A 14,840-nucleotide genomic window follows, 5' to 3' on the forward strand; every position below is an offset into this window, starting at 1 on the left:
AGGAAGAAAGGGAAGGAGAGAGGGAGGGAGAGAGAAAGAAGGGAGGAGAGAAGAAAAGAGGGAGAGGGAAGAAGGGAGAGAGGGAGGGAGGGAGGAAGAGAGGGAAGGGGAGGGGAAAGGAAAAATGAAGAAAGAAGAAAGGGACAGGGGGAAGGAGAGAAAAGGGGTGTTTTAGGGTTTCTATTGCTGTGCAGAGACACCATGACCATGGAAACTCTAATAAAGGTAAAAACGTTTTATTGGGGTGGCTTATAGTTTCGGAGGTTTAGCCCATTATCATCATGATGGGACAATGTGGTGTACAGGCAGACATGGTGCTGGAGGAGCTGAGAGTCCTACATCTCGACCAGCAGGCAACAGGATGTGGTCTGACTCACTGGGCATGGTTTGAGTATATATAAGACCTCAAAGCCCACCTGCACAGTGACACACTTCCTTCAAGAAGGCTACACCTCCTAATAATGCCACTCCTTTTAGGGGCTGTTTTCTTCCAAATCAGCACAGGAAGGAAGGTAGGAAGTAAAGGAGAGAAAGAAGAAAGAAGAAAAAGGGAAACAACCTAGATGCCCCTCTACCAAAGAATGGATAAAGAAAATGCGGTATATTTAGACAATGGGGTACTACTCAGCAGTAAAAAGCAATGACAGCTTGAAATTTGCATGCAAATGGATGGAACTAGAAAAAACCATCCTGAGTGAGGTAACCCAGACCCAGAAAGATGAACATGGTATGTACTCAGCTAGTAAGTGGATACTAGCTGCAAATCAGAGGATAATGAGCCTATAGTCCATGGTCCTAGAGAAACTAAGTAACAAGGTGAACCCTAAGAAAAACATGCATAGATCCACCTGAAAGGAGGAAATAGATAAGATCAGGTGGGTGGAGAAGGGAGGCAGAAGAGGAAGAGGAGGGGGAAAGGGGAGGGGGAGGAGAACTTGAGGGAACGGGACAGATGAGAAGGAGACAGGGCAGAGATGAGAGCAAGGAAAGAGATGCCTTGATTGAGGGAGCCATCATGAGGCTAACAAGAAACCTTGCTCTAGAAAAATTCCCAGGAATCCATAAGTATAATCCCAGCTAAGAACCTAAGCAATAGAGAAAGGGCCCCAACCGGCCTTGCCATGTAGTCAGATTGATGAATATCTTAAATATCACCATAGACCCTTCATCCAGCAACTGATGGAAACAGAGGCAGAGACTCACATCGGAGCACTGAACTGAACTCCCAAAGTCCAGTCCAAGAGTGGGAGGTATGAGAATATGAGCAAAGAGGTCAAGACCATGATGGGTACACCCACTGAGACAGTTTACCTGAGCTAATGGGAGCTCACCAACTCCAGCTGGACAGGGAAGGAAGCAACACAGGACCAGACTAGACCCTCTGAGTGTGGGTGACAGTTGCATAGCTGGGGCAGACTGCAGGGCTACTGGCAGTGGCACCAGGATTTATCCCTGCCGCTTGTACTGACTTTATGGGAGCCCATTCTTTTTGGATGGATACCTTGCTCAACCTAGATATAGTAGGGAGGGTCTCAAACCTTCCCAAAAGCAATGTGCCTTACCCTCTCTGAGGAGTGGATGGAGGAGGGTGTTGGGGATAAGTGGAGGGAATGGGAGAAGGAGTGGGAACTGGGATTGGTATGTAAAATGAAAAAAAGATAGTTTGTTTTCTTTTAAAAAAATAAAATATAAAAAAAGAAGAAAAAGGAGTGGAGGCAGTGAGAAAAAAGGAAGAGAAAGAGAAGGGAGGAAGGAGGGATGTAGGGAGGACTAAAGATGGAGAAAGATCATTGATAATGTGTCCTTTCCCAGTGACTGACCTCTCCACTCTTATCTGTGGGAGGTTGCCTACCACATTTCCGTGAGTTAAGCTCATCACAACACAACCCAGGTACGACACACCATTTCCCACAAGTTTGGTAGGACCATCTCTATCATGAGGTGACTGTGTTAACCTCTAAGGGTCTCTGCAGTCACGGGATGAATACCTTCTCTGAGACAGGAGGGAGGGTCTCCAAACTTCACAGGACCTTCCCCTGGCTGTCCCAGGATTCCAGGAGCCGGTCCCCCTGCCCCAGCTCTATACTTAGAAGTGCTCATGCACTGAAGAGGCGGAAGGCTCCTAGGCCGGAGCCTCTTCTCACAGTTGTTAATTCCCGGGCTAGCTCAACTCTTCAATTTCTGTGCAACCAATCCCACGTGTTAAGGACCATCTGTTTGGAACAGCTAGTGTGGTTTTTGTTTTCCTGACTGGACAAGAATTTTTTTTTCCTTGGAAATCCCAAATTGGAATGTTCTAATAGTCACGATTAAGCCTCAGTCAGAACGTTCTGGCACAAAGTACACATTTTGGAGTATGTTAACACTTACCAATTAAATGAAATTATAAGAGAATAAAAAAAAAAATAGCTGAGCTCATTCCTCACATCGGAGGCTGCTGGCACAACCCCGTGGTATCTATTTATCATTAATGATACCAAATTTATAGGCATCGAGAAAGAAATATATTCCCATCCTAATTTTAAATCCGATGCATTCAGGACCAAAGAAAAATTAAGAGGCAACAGAGAAATTTGAGAATTGGCCTGAATGCCACCGCAGCTGAGAAAAGACAATCGATACGACATGTGAACAACTGCCATGCTTATTACTGAGCTATGTTCAGTGTGTCGGGTCAATGTTAACACGTTGTATTGATATTTTGGAAGTTAGCGTAGTTGTGAGGGAATTTGAGGGACTGAACTCATCTCTTAGTACACCCCACATGGGGTCTATACTCAGAGGTAGATAGATGGGTGAGTGGGTGGGTGGGTGGATAGATGGATGGAGGATGGATGGATGGTCAGGCGGACGGACAGGGACACACACACACACACACAAAATCAGTCACTCTGGAAACAAAAGCGTGTAGGGCCCACCCTGGAGAAACTTCTCTAAGGCAAGGTCTGCAGAGGCCTCTGGCATCTTCTCCGACACACTGAGGAAAATGAGAAGACTCTGTCATTACTGTAACAAAGTCACTATGGTTGGTGGCCTTGGAAAGAAGAGATTCAGCTCATGGCTTTGGAATCTTAAAGCGCAATGCTGGGAAACCTCAGGAGTTAGCCCAGCTCTAGGGCCAGTGAGCAAGGTGGTTGGAAATACGATGGAACTGATGAGAAACTAGAGATCAGAATGAGAGGTGGGCCCTGGTCATTCCTTAGCAGTCCCCTCATGAGACCTATGCTGGGCCATCTCCATTGGCAGTTTGGCCGGACTGAAAGATGCTTAGGAACTTAGTAAGGCACACTTCTAGGAGCATCCTAGAGGGCATTTCCAGGGATGATTGGCATGTGGAGGAGCCAATAAGAGGAAGGCTAGATCTGATAGCATATGGGACACACCATCCAATAGGCTGGGAATTAGGATAGAGAAAAAAACAAAAGAGGAGAACGAGGAAGCTGGCCAGGTTAGTAAGCTCTGCTCTCTGTTTTTAACTGTGTCTACTGCAGCTGCCATCGTCCATGAACAACAGACTCCAGCTACTTCAGTCTTTGATGACATACCCGACACTCTCGCGGAAGCCTCCAGGCCTTCAGTGTCAGACTAGGGTAGCATCATTGGTCCACCCTAGAGCAAGATGGTGATGCCGGGATGAGGGAGACAATGGGTGTCACTATGGCTTCCAACTACTGGGTTCTCTGTCCAGCATGAAAACAGTCATTGTGGGACTCTTTGGTCTGCAATCATATAAACCAATCCAATAAATGTCTCTATAGTCATTTTAAAATGGCATATATCACAATATATAAAGTGTATGTATCACATATAAGCTCTGGTTGGCTCTGTTCTTCTAGAGACCCCTATTATAGGAACGAAGCTATATATAAAACTTTATTACTTTGCAAGACCAGTACCACCCTCACATGTGCGCCACATGGAAACATGTCTTCACATACATGCATGCCACACACAAAAATGGAATTTGAAAAAAAAAAAGTTTGCCATGGAGGCACGTGTATAAGACAAGGAACACAGGGATGTCGCAGGTTCTGCTCATAGGGACTGACCTCAGGGTTAGAGGCGAGCCTGGGGTAGATGGCGATGCTGGCAATTTGAGGATGATGCATGTTGCTGGGGTTATGGGAAAACCCTGCTGCAAACACACAAAGTTGGGGGTCCGAGGCTCCCAAGCAAAGTGGGGAGTGGAAGACAGGGCAATCAGTTCTGGTCAGTGAGATAAAATATTCCTGGTCAGACCGGAGAGGGAAACTGAGGTGCACTGTGACAGTCTGCGTCTCATGGGGAAGGAGAGGAGTCGCTGCAGGGCTGATCTAGGTCATGTCCCAACAAGCTGCCCTTGAAAGAGATCCTTCAGCTCTAAGAGGGATCTAATAGGCCACTGGTCAATTTAAACAGTAAATAAAACATGGGGGGGTTGTAATTGGAGAACAATTAGAGCAGCCTTTATAAAAGACAAACCATGCCCCCCCATGCCATTTCAGAGAAAACTAATCAAACTCCAGTCTGTCTTGAGGCTCTCTCTAAACCGCTGGCAGGAAGTTCCCTCTCATCACCTCTTCTCCTTCCAGCTCCTACTGACGAAAATAGTTCCAGACGCACAGAAGCACGCTCGACGCCCGGAAGAGGCTAGCTTCGCACAATCTGGCCTCTTCGTGTTCTGCCAGCTTGGGGGTATCTGTCCTTGGCCCCCGGTAAATTCAGAACTATCTATCAACACCCTACATAGATGGAAAGCATCCCAGCGGTCAGCTTCTCTGAAACTCTCTCTTCTCCATCCACCAAGCAGAGAAGGGAACCCACTCCTCTTATAGCAGCCAGCCCACTGTGCAGACATTTTATTTTTCCCCCAGAAGACAGTTTCCCACTCTATAAGAGTTAGGCACTGCTCCATAAGAGACAAATGTCCCCCTCCTTCCATAAGGGACATAAGTCTCTCACCATTGTACACTTAGTCTACCTATCACAGGGCTGGCACACAATAACTTTTTAAATCTTATTTATCTATTATTATTGTTAGTGTGTTTGTACATGTGTGTTCATGTGTGTGTGTGTGTGTGTGTGTGTGCGTGTGTGTAGGCAAGGTGGGATACACATGCCACAGCATGTGTATGGAGGCCAGAGGACAACTTTGGGGAGATGTTTCTCTCTTTCTCTTATTAAGTGGGCTCTGGGGCTCAAACTCAGACTGTCAACCTTACGTCGCAAACATTTTACAACACTGAGTCATCTTGCTGGCCCCAGTAAACTTTGATTAACATGAATTGATGCCCAGGTATGAAAGCTCCTGTAATCTAAGCAATCAGAAGGGTAAATCCGGAAGATAGTGAGTTCAAAGTCAGCCTGGAATAGAAAGATAGCCCACCACCATCAAGAAAAAAGATGCTTCGATCTTAACAAGAGAGCTTAGCTCCTTAGCATAAATGAGAAATCTGTGAATCTCACCCCAGTGAAGTGGTACTGAGACATGCATATCTATGATCCTGCTTCAGGGAGCGAGTTACCAAGTACACAGAGCTGCGCTGTCTGTCAGGAGAGTGCCGAGACTCAGAGTATAGCTTGGTGGTGCAACATTTGCTCTGCATGGGAAGTGTGAGGCCCCAGCACCACCAAGAAGGAGAAAAGGAAGGGAAAGGGGGGTTAGGGAAGGAATGGGAAGAGAGAAAGAAGGAAGAAGAGAAAGAAAAGAGGGGAGGAGGAAGAGGAAGAAAAGGAAAATGAGGAGAAAGAAAGAGGAACGGGGGAGAGAGAAGGAGGAGGAAGAAGAGATGAAGAAAGGGGGAAGAAGAGGAAAGAGAAGAGGAGGAGGGATGAGGAGGAAGAGGAGGAGAAAGGAGCAGGAAGAGGAAGATAGGAGGAGGGAGGAGAAAGAAGAAGAAGATAGGAGGAGAAGGAAGAAGAGAAGCAGAAAGGCGAGATGAAAAATGGGGTGGAATGCCAAATTGGAGGAGAGGAGGAGAAAGATGTCAACCTCTGTCCTTCCCCTCTGCTGAGCCCACAGACATGGCCACACCCACCCAAATGCAGGAACCAAGGCTCCTGGTTCACCCACTCTGTCTACTCTTGCTCAAGTCACTAATGTAAAGGACAAGTAGTAAATTTAAAGTTAGTGTACAGTCAAGTTATCATAAATGTCTACAGAGATGTTATTTATGAAGTGGAAAGTACAATACATTCATGTTTCTTATATAGCAAATATTTATAAATGCAAATTATTTGTACATCATGTATATATTTATTTATGTAGAAATTAGAGAACCTGCAGAGATGACTCAGTCAGTAAAGTTGTTTGCCATTAAGTATGAAAATTCTGATCCTCGGGACCCACAAAAGGAAAACAATGTGATGGCTCCTGGGGAAGGTCACCTGCGGTTGACTTCTGACTTCCATATGTGATGCACACAATCACACACAGAGACACACACGTGCACACACACATGCACACACGTGCAAAAATAAACTTAAAAAAAGAAAAGATAACTCAGCAATGTGTCCTTAAAGAAAAAGCAAGACGGAATAAATATGGCCAGTGCACAGCTGTATTCTGGCACTGGGGGGCCAGGAGGATCGGGAGTTCAAGACCAGCCACAGTTACAAAGACTGTTCCAGGTCCATCTGAGCTAGGGGAGACTCTGTCAGGAAACAACAAAAATCCTCCCCTTAAATAAAGAAAAAGGAAAAGAAAGGAAAGGTACTCCAACAGAACACAGCTGCCAGGACTACGGAATGTGTGCACGTTTAAGGTACAGACCACAGCGTCAGACCGCACGGTGGTAAAGCGTCCACCTTCAGACTGCCTCACAAGAGTAAAAAGCTGTTTCATCTTATGAAGGACAACATAGGGAAGACTGTGTGTACCCTTATTGCCCCTGGGTATGTATGTGAAGATGTGTGTAAATTCTATGAAACCAAGGCAAAATCTCACTCCAGAGCCAAATCTAACTTTGGGACCAACTCACGTCTTTTTTAAAAAAAAATTGTTCCTGGTCCAGAACGTGTGTACACACCTATGCATACACACAAGGCAGAGGAGGACATCAAATGTTCTGCTCTCACTCTCTTATTCTTTTGAGATGGAATTTCTCACTAAACCAGAGCTAGACAGGCAGCCAGCAAGCCCCAGTGACCCACTGTCTCTGTCTCCCGTAGCCGTGAAGTCACAGGCTCATACACAGCTGTGCCTGGCTTTGCAAACAGGAGTCAAGAACTCAACCCAGGTTCTCATACTTTTCCAATAAGTGTTCTTACCCACTGAGCCATCTCACCAGCCCCCAAAATTGTATGAATAACCTGGGCTAACCTTGAACTTGCAGTGACTCTATTACCTCAACTCCAGAGTGCTGGGTTACAGGTGTGCACCGCCACATCCCACCAGCTCTCACATCTTCTTGTGATCAGCCATCATGACTCTAGTGGTCTGTGGAGGCAGCTTTGGGAGATGTCTCCACAAAGGGTTACTGCTTTCCTTGTGTTGAGACAGAGAGCTTTCCCTGCCGGAATCCCTGTCAGTCTGGCTTCAGCATCCTGTCTCTTAAGTTTAAGATTCCAAATGACTTGCAAGTTTCAGAATAACATACTCTTTGTGTGTCCCCAACCGCCTCCCATCCCTCTCTTCAGTTACACACTTGACTTCCTCCTTCCCTCTACTCCATCCCCTGGACTAGTGGGGGATGGCAACCTGTGGAAGGGCATGACACCCCCTAAAGTATGAACTGCGCTGTAAAGGACAAAAGTGTCTTTTATATTTGTCCCCACAGCATAGGAACTCTGAGACTGAGAAGGTGTTGTGAAAATTCCCTCCCTGGACATGTGTACCTTCCTTCCTCAGAAGGCTCCAAAGACAAACTGAAGTACAATAAGATCAAAGTTCACCCTGGGGAACCACTAAGTTTATTGGGTTTACTTACAGAGCATGAGGATGAGGAGTTACTGATAGGAATGTGGGGGGCCCCACCGCAGCCGCACTAGAAAGTCTTCACCTCGCCTCAGTGATGGTGTGCCCATAGCCACACAGATGAAGACCTGCTCTTCTTCAGCTGATTAACTGTAGCCTTCCCTAAGACCCCACTCCCACCACACAAGCAATAAGAAAAATTGTGTACAAATAACTGAAAGGAAGGGCTGGATCTCAAGTGAGAGTCCATGACCCTCCCCATTGCCTCTCTGAGGGACTGTCAGGAAAACCAGGCTTACTCCTGGCAGAGACTTACAAGCAGGCATGGCTGATACCATGAAGCTGGCCACTGTATGGCTCAGAAGACAGCACCTTGGGACCGCAGCTCCCTCTAAATCTAGGCACAGTGGGGTGATTACATAGATGCTGGGCTGCTGTGGTGCTTTCTGGGCACCACAATATCCAGGAAAGGCCAGGAGGTGCCCCCAAGGGGCCCTGGAGGGATAAAGGGCTCACAAATGGCTTGACACATTGCTTTGCTCCATCTGGAAACCTTCAGCCCCACACAGCTCTGTGTGCAGCCTGTCCCTTTGAAAAGAACCCACCCCCCCCCAAACAGAGCTCTGGGTGCTCCAGATAGTGTATGAATGATAGTGTCCTTCCCTAAATCAGGCTGCTGTCCCACAGCAAGGCCATCTTCTGATGCTCCAAGGCTTGATATCCTTTGAGCTCAGCCTGAGAAGATGCCAAAGTCAACAACGATGCCATTGCTGCTGGCCTCTGAGAAATCCAGGGAGCCTGTGGTATGGAAACAAGCTGAGGCTCAGAAAGAGTCAGTCTGATGCCATGTCCGCAGCCCTCGTATCCTGGATCTATACCCAGAAAACCCGCCATGAAGACAGAGCTACAAAATGACTGTAAGAGTAGAGAACAGATGGATCCTGAGCAGAGCGCAGTCCCAGCAGGGGGTGAACGACCACCACCCCAGCCCCTCCTGCCATGTCACAGAAGCCACGTCAGGAACCTTAAATCGAGAAGGGTTGGAGGCATCTAGAATACCTCTAATACCCACTCCACTTCCCTAAACAAGACCCTCTGTGATGGTTAATATTATCCTTTTGATATAATCCAGAATCACCTAGGAGACATTCCTCTGGACGTGTCGGGGAAGGAGTTAATTGGCTTAAATAAGATTGCAGTTAATTGAAGTGAGGAAACCTATCCTGGATATGGGCAGCACCATCCCATGGGGTGGGGTCACAGATTGAATGAAAAGAAGAAAGTGAGCTGAGCACCAGCATCCATCTCTCTGCTTCCTGACTGTGGATGCAACCTGACCAGCCGACTCATGATCCTGCCACCATGTCTTCCCCACTGTGATCAACTGTGTTCCCTAGAACTGCAAGTCACAGTAAACCCTCCACCCTTACGCTATTTCTGCCAGGTACTTGGCCACTGCTATGAGAAAAGAAATTAATAGGTCCCTGTCTACTATACATTGTACCAGCCCAACTTTTTGGACTCGTTTACTTGGGGGTTGGACTTGATTTCTGTTTTCGTTGGTCATAAGCCTTGTCCATGTACATGCAATTACACACGTGTCATAGAAAATTAGAAAGCACAGAGAGGTGAGGCCAAAACTGCCACAACCCAAGAATCAAGTTTTAAAGTTTATTTCTGTTCATTGATAACAAGAGGGGTCTGCAAAGATGGCTCATTGATACCAAGAGGGGTCTGCAAAGATGGTTCAGCAGTTAAGGGTACTTGCTGAGCAAGTCTGAGGACTGGGGTTCAAATCCCAGCACCCATATAACAAGCTAGGTTATAATTCGGATATCCCATACACTGAGTGGGATAAAGACAGGAGGACCACCAGGGCTTGCTGCTGTCCATCCTACCAGAGACACACCTGCTCCACACTTAGAGAGACATTTCCTCAAAGGGACAAGTGGACAGTAACAAGGAAGACACTTGACACCCTCCTCTGATCTACTCACAGATGCACATGTGTGCACATGCGTGTACACACGCAGGCACACACACGCAGTGTTTTCAATTGCCAACAAGAAAATATCCAGTCCTTAATACCTGTTTGTCTATGCTACTGTGATGACCACTGTGAACCACTGAACCACTACTAAGAGACCTAGCCAGAGGCCCAGAGGAGACAGAGGCCATGCCATGTTGTGCTCAATGCCTAGACAGGTTGCCATGGAGGCTGAGACTAGACCCTCACTTGCCTTCTCAAGTGTTATACTGACTCTCTTGGGTAGCCATGAAAACTAATTGCGATTCACTCCGAGTAAGGCACCAAAACCCAACTCAGAAAAACTTTACTGGATGAGTTTACTGAACTCATTTGCAGAGCACACGCGATGGATAACTTACAGGGACAGATGTGACAAAACAGCTGTACCACTGAAAATTCCCACTTTAGCATGAATGGTGACCTCGTGGATGCTGCAACACAGAGTCCTCATCCAGTTAATGTTCTGCTTCCTGTCTAGTCTAGCATCTCCCAGGATCCTTTGCAGCTTCTGGAGGGCAGGACCGAGTAATGACTAGGATCCCAAGTGAGGGTTCCGTGACTCTCCTCTACCTACTAGGGAGTGTCAAAAGCTCTGTTTCCATTACCATAGACCTGGCTATCACTGTCTTGTTCTGCTCTAGTTGCCATGACTCAAGTTAATGCCATGGGTCAAGTTAATCTCTACTCCATGATGGCGGTATGCTATACCTGGAGGGAAGAGACCATTCTATAACACCAGGCTTGGAAAATCAGCCTCTTCTCAGGAGGTAAAGACCACTCATGGTGATCTTGGTTATTTTCATCATCTCTCTAACAAAACACCTAGCAGAAGCAACTTAAGGAAGGAAAGAAATCATTGGTTCATCATAGAATGGAGGGCATGGTGTTACAGCTGGGTCCATGGCAATGGGTGTTTCTGGCTTGCTCACAGTTTGGTGGGTTTGGAAGCAGAGCTGGGATATGACTTTCAAACTCCATCCCTAGGAGTCTACATCCCAGCTAGAAAATACATCCCAAACATTCCACAACCTCCTGAAACAGCACCGCCATATGAGGAGCGAGTGTTCAAACGGTTTACACTCAAATTGTAAATCAGCCAAGTGCCACTTATCCCAGGGACTCAAAGAACTCCAAGAAGCTAGCTCAGCAGAGAGTGAGAAATATCTGCATAATGTGGAGGCGAGGGGACCAAGTCAGAAAAATAAAAATTGGAAGGCACTGAAATTGCTGAATCTGAACTGGAAGGAATCAGGTCTATTGACCACACTACCCAGACATTGATGAAAGCCACCCATCCCCACTTAGCTTATGCGAGGGTAGTAAATATTTAAGAGAGTGGTGGTGGTGGGACACTGGAAACGTGATGTCGTGGTTTTTATACGCAAAATGTCCTCCCAAAATTCATGTGTTGAAGGCTTGGTCCCCATCATAGTTAGCTTTAGTTGCCAACTTGATACAGCCTAGAGTCTTCTAAGAGGAAATGATTGAGTGATCAGATTGGCCTGTGGATATGCCCGAGGAGAGTTGTCTTGATTGTTAATTGATGTAGGAGGAGGGTCCAGCCCACTGCAGGTGGTACCATCCTTAGGTAAGTGGTCCAGAACAGTATAACCAAGGTAGCTGAGCATGAACCTGTAAGGCTCCATAGTTCTTGCCTTCAGATTCCCACCTTGATTTCTTTCAGTGATGGGCTGTGCCCTGAAAGTATAAGATGAAAGATTCCCCCCAAGCAGCTTTGGCTTATTTATCACAGCAACCGAATGACACTACCACAGTCTCCAAAACAGAAGTGGGGCTCTTAGAAGTGTTTAGAGCATGAGGACGCTCACCTTTTTAGAGGAAGTAGGTCATTAGAGGGCATGCATTTGAAACATCTACTTTTCTTACTCGCTGTTTCCAGGACACCGTGAGGTGAGCAGTTTTATTCCCCTGTATGACCCCAACCCTGATGTCTCTGCCTCACCACAGCCAAAAAGCAATCCATCACAAAATGAACCCTCCAAAACCATGAGCCAAAACCTTCCATCCTTTACATTGTTTCTCTTAGGGGTCCAGCCAGCAAAGGGACTCAGAAGATTAAAGTGCCTGAAACACAAACCTGAAGGGCCAAGTTCAGTCCCCAGAAATCACATTTTAAAAAAAATCCAGGTGTGATAGTGTGCACTTGTAATCCCAGAGCCCGTGAAGCAGAGACAAGTGGCTCCCTGGGGCTCACTGACCAGCCAGCCTAGCTCCAAGCCAATGAGAGACACTGTCTCATAGAACGAGGTGGATGGCATCTGACAAATAACACAATGCCACCCAAGGTTGACCTCTTGCCCCCACATACACATGAACATGAACATATACATAACATGTACCTGGGTGAACCTCTCCCCACTCACCTTCTCCCCGCCCTGCCAGTTGCTGCATCCGGGAGAAATGAACAGTGGGGGCTAAGGCCAGAGCAATAGAGGAAGGTTTTGTAATCCTACAGCCAAAGTCAAGAGAGAGACAGAGACTCGCCTGGCATAATAACGTCCAGAAATTATGCCAGAAGGAAGCCATGAATCTTCTCTGTGGATCATCGCGATCTGTGGGTAGGAGATGAACATTTGCGCTGCGAGGTGTCTGATTTGTTGCTTAATATAGTTGGAGATGAGCTCAGTAAACAGAGAGACACAGAAACTTCCACCCAGAGTGGAGGGCCCCCTTTACTTCCCTGACTGGTAGGCTCCTTCCTAAGTCTTCCTGGTTCCGAACAGCAGTAAAATGGATGAGGATACTAATAGTGATGAGGGATGGAATAGCACAGATAAAAAATTAACTCCAGCCTGGGAAAGAAGGAAAACAGATGGACTGGAAGAAGAACGGGAAAACGGGAGCTGGAGAGATGGGTCACTTGGTACAGCACTTGCCTTGCAAACACAAAGATCCAAGTTTAATTCCCAAAAGCTATGTTAAAAAAAAAAAAAGCCAGGCATGCTGGTGTGTGCTGGTAATGCCAGCGTGGAGGAGGTGGAAACAGGAGAATCCCTGAAGCTCATGGACTAGCGACCCTAGGGAAGGAGTTCCAGGTCAGCGAGAGACTGTGTCTCAAAAAGCAAGGTGGGGCTCAAGAGAAGGCTCAGCTGGTAAAAGGCTCCAGTTAACGGCCCAAGTTCCTTCCCCAGAACCCACATGGTGGAAGAAGAGAACTGATTGCTTCAAGCAGTCTTCTGGCCTCCACGTGTGTGGTGGGAGATGCATGCCCACACCACACACTCAGAACACACGCGAAATAAAGAAATGAGAGGGGTGCATATGAGATTGTCCTCTGGCCTCCATGCGAGCGCATGCGCGCGCACACACCTGAACACATACAAATACACAGAAGAAATGGAGAAAACAGGGTCTGATTGGGAGACCTGCTGGATGGGGTGTTACCAATTTGAAATCAAAGCAGCCATGTGGATCTGCATGTGACCCCTCTGAAGATCAGTCCTGAGACAATCAAACTTTTGTTCACCCCAGACCAAAGGAATAATTCCACCCAAGTTTATCTTGATGAACTAGTGAACTTATTAGGGTTACTTACAGGAGGGCAAGGGGTTGACCCACAAACATCTGCTTCATTAGCATGGGTGATAAAGTCTCCAAACTGCATAGATAGGGTCCCCACGTCAATCTTCTACCATCGTAGAACCAAGCATGCCCCAAGAGCGCACGCTCTGCTGCCGGTGTGGGAGGGCAGGAAGGAGGTTTGGCTGGACTCTGGGGTGAGGGTCTGATGACTCTCCCCAACACCTCCATGCTGGTTAGTTTCCAGCCTTTTGAGAAGAGGGAACCTCGGCTGAGAACATGCCCCCATCGGGTTGGCCCGTGGGCAAGCCTGTGGTGTGTATGTTTGAGTGATGGTTGATTTGGAAAGGCTCAGCTCCCCGTGGGCGGTGTCACCCCTGGGCAGGTGGTCATGGTATGTATAAGATGACAAAGTGAGCAAGCCATGGGAAACAAGGGGTGGAATTTTGCCCTATCACTATCAGGCACCCCAAACACTACCAGGATCATTTATATAAGGGTGAGTGAATCCCTGGGGGAGGACCTCCCCCAACCAAGGGATTCTAAAATCTAGAGCTATAGGTGTAGATTTGGAGGGTTTGCTGCAGGTTCAAACATTTACAATATAAGAAAATAATCACCTACAGAGTATAGTGTCCTTTGAGGGCAGAGAGAATGGGTTTCTTGTGGCCTGGGAAGGCTTTCTGGAGGAGGTGGTGCTAATCTTTGAGTCCTGAAGATGAAGAAGTTAATAAAGAGCACATCCCTGATCCACCTCCCACCTCCACTACCTGGGAACAACTTCAAGTAACCCTGGAATCCAAGGAAAGGTCACGATTGCTGAGACGCACGCTGTCATTGGAGACAGACTGTCACCCCCGAGTCCCCACAGCTCTCAAGTCCTCTCACCTGTGTTCCTGGCGTATTCCTTGAAGCTGCTTCCAGAGGGACTCTAATCTGACTGCTGGGGCTGTGAAGGTGGATTAGCCACGCAGCCACAGCTAGGAGATCTTCCACATGGAGCTGGCCCGGTCCTCGGAGCCCACTGAAAGTGTGCGGGACCCTGGCTAAGGTGCCCTCTCCAACTGCGGGGCCAGGGAAGTGTGCCCGAGCTCCCTGGAGCCAGGCCAAGCCCAGCCGACCTACCAGGCAGATGGAGGTGGAGCCCAGGAATCTTGGCAAAATCTCCAGTGTCACATTAACTCCCAAAAAGCCACAGAAGCAACTGGCTGAGGGTAGCCGTGAGCCCAAGGCCAGGACCCGCCCTACACTGCTCAGGCCTCATTGTGGTTCACTCGGGTTCTTATAGTCTGGTCCTGGTTAAATTGGATGTGTTGAACATCAATCAGAGCTGGATGCTCGGCCCAGTTCCCAACCCACAAACAAGACACCTTAGGT

The 14,840-nt window shown here is 47.4% G+C and overlaps 1 protein-coding gene across 1 annotated transcript in view; it reads right to left on the reverse strand.

Annotated features, from left to right (window-relative positions):
* Caln1 (calneuron 1) overlaps window positions 1-14,522 on the reverse strand; it is a gene marked incomplete at its 3' end in the record, with an annotated part of 294,119 nt that extends 279,597 nt beyond the window's left edge. The window contains exon 1 of the mRNA XM_050146631.1: window positions 14,352-14,522. The remainder of the gene's footprint in view (window positions 1-14,351) is intronic.
* Window positions 14,523-14,840: the final 318 nt, after the last annotated feature.

This window comes from Alexandromys fortis, unplaced genomic scaffold (genome assembly GCF_014885135.2).
Source record: "Alexandromys fortis isolate MF-2015 unplaced genomic scaffold, M_Fortis_MF-2015_v1.1 scaffold_56, whole genome shotgun sequence".
In the NCBI taxonomy this organism is placed as follows: Eukaryota; Metazoa; Chordata; class Mammalia; order Rodentia; family Cricetidae; genus Alexandromys; species Alexandromys fortis.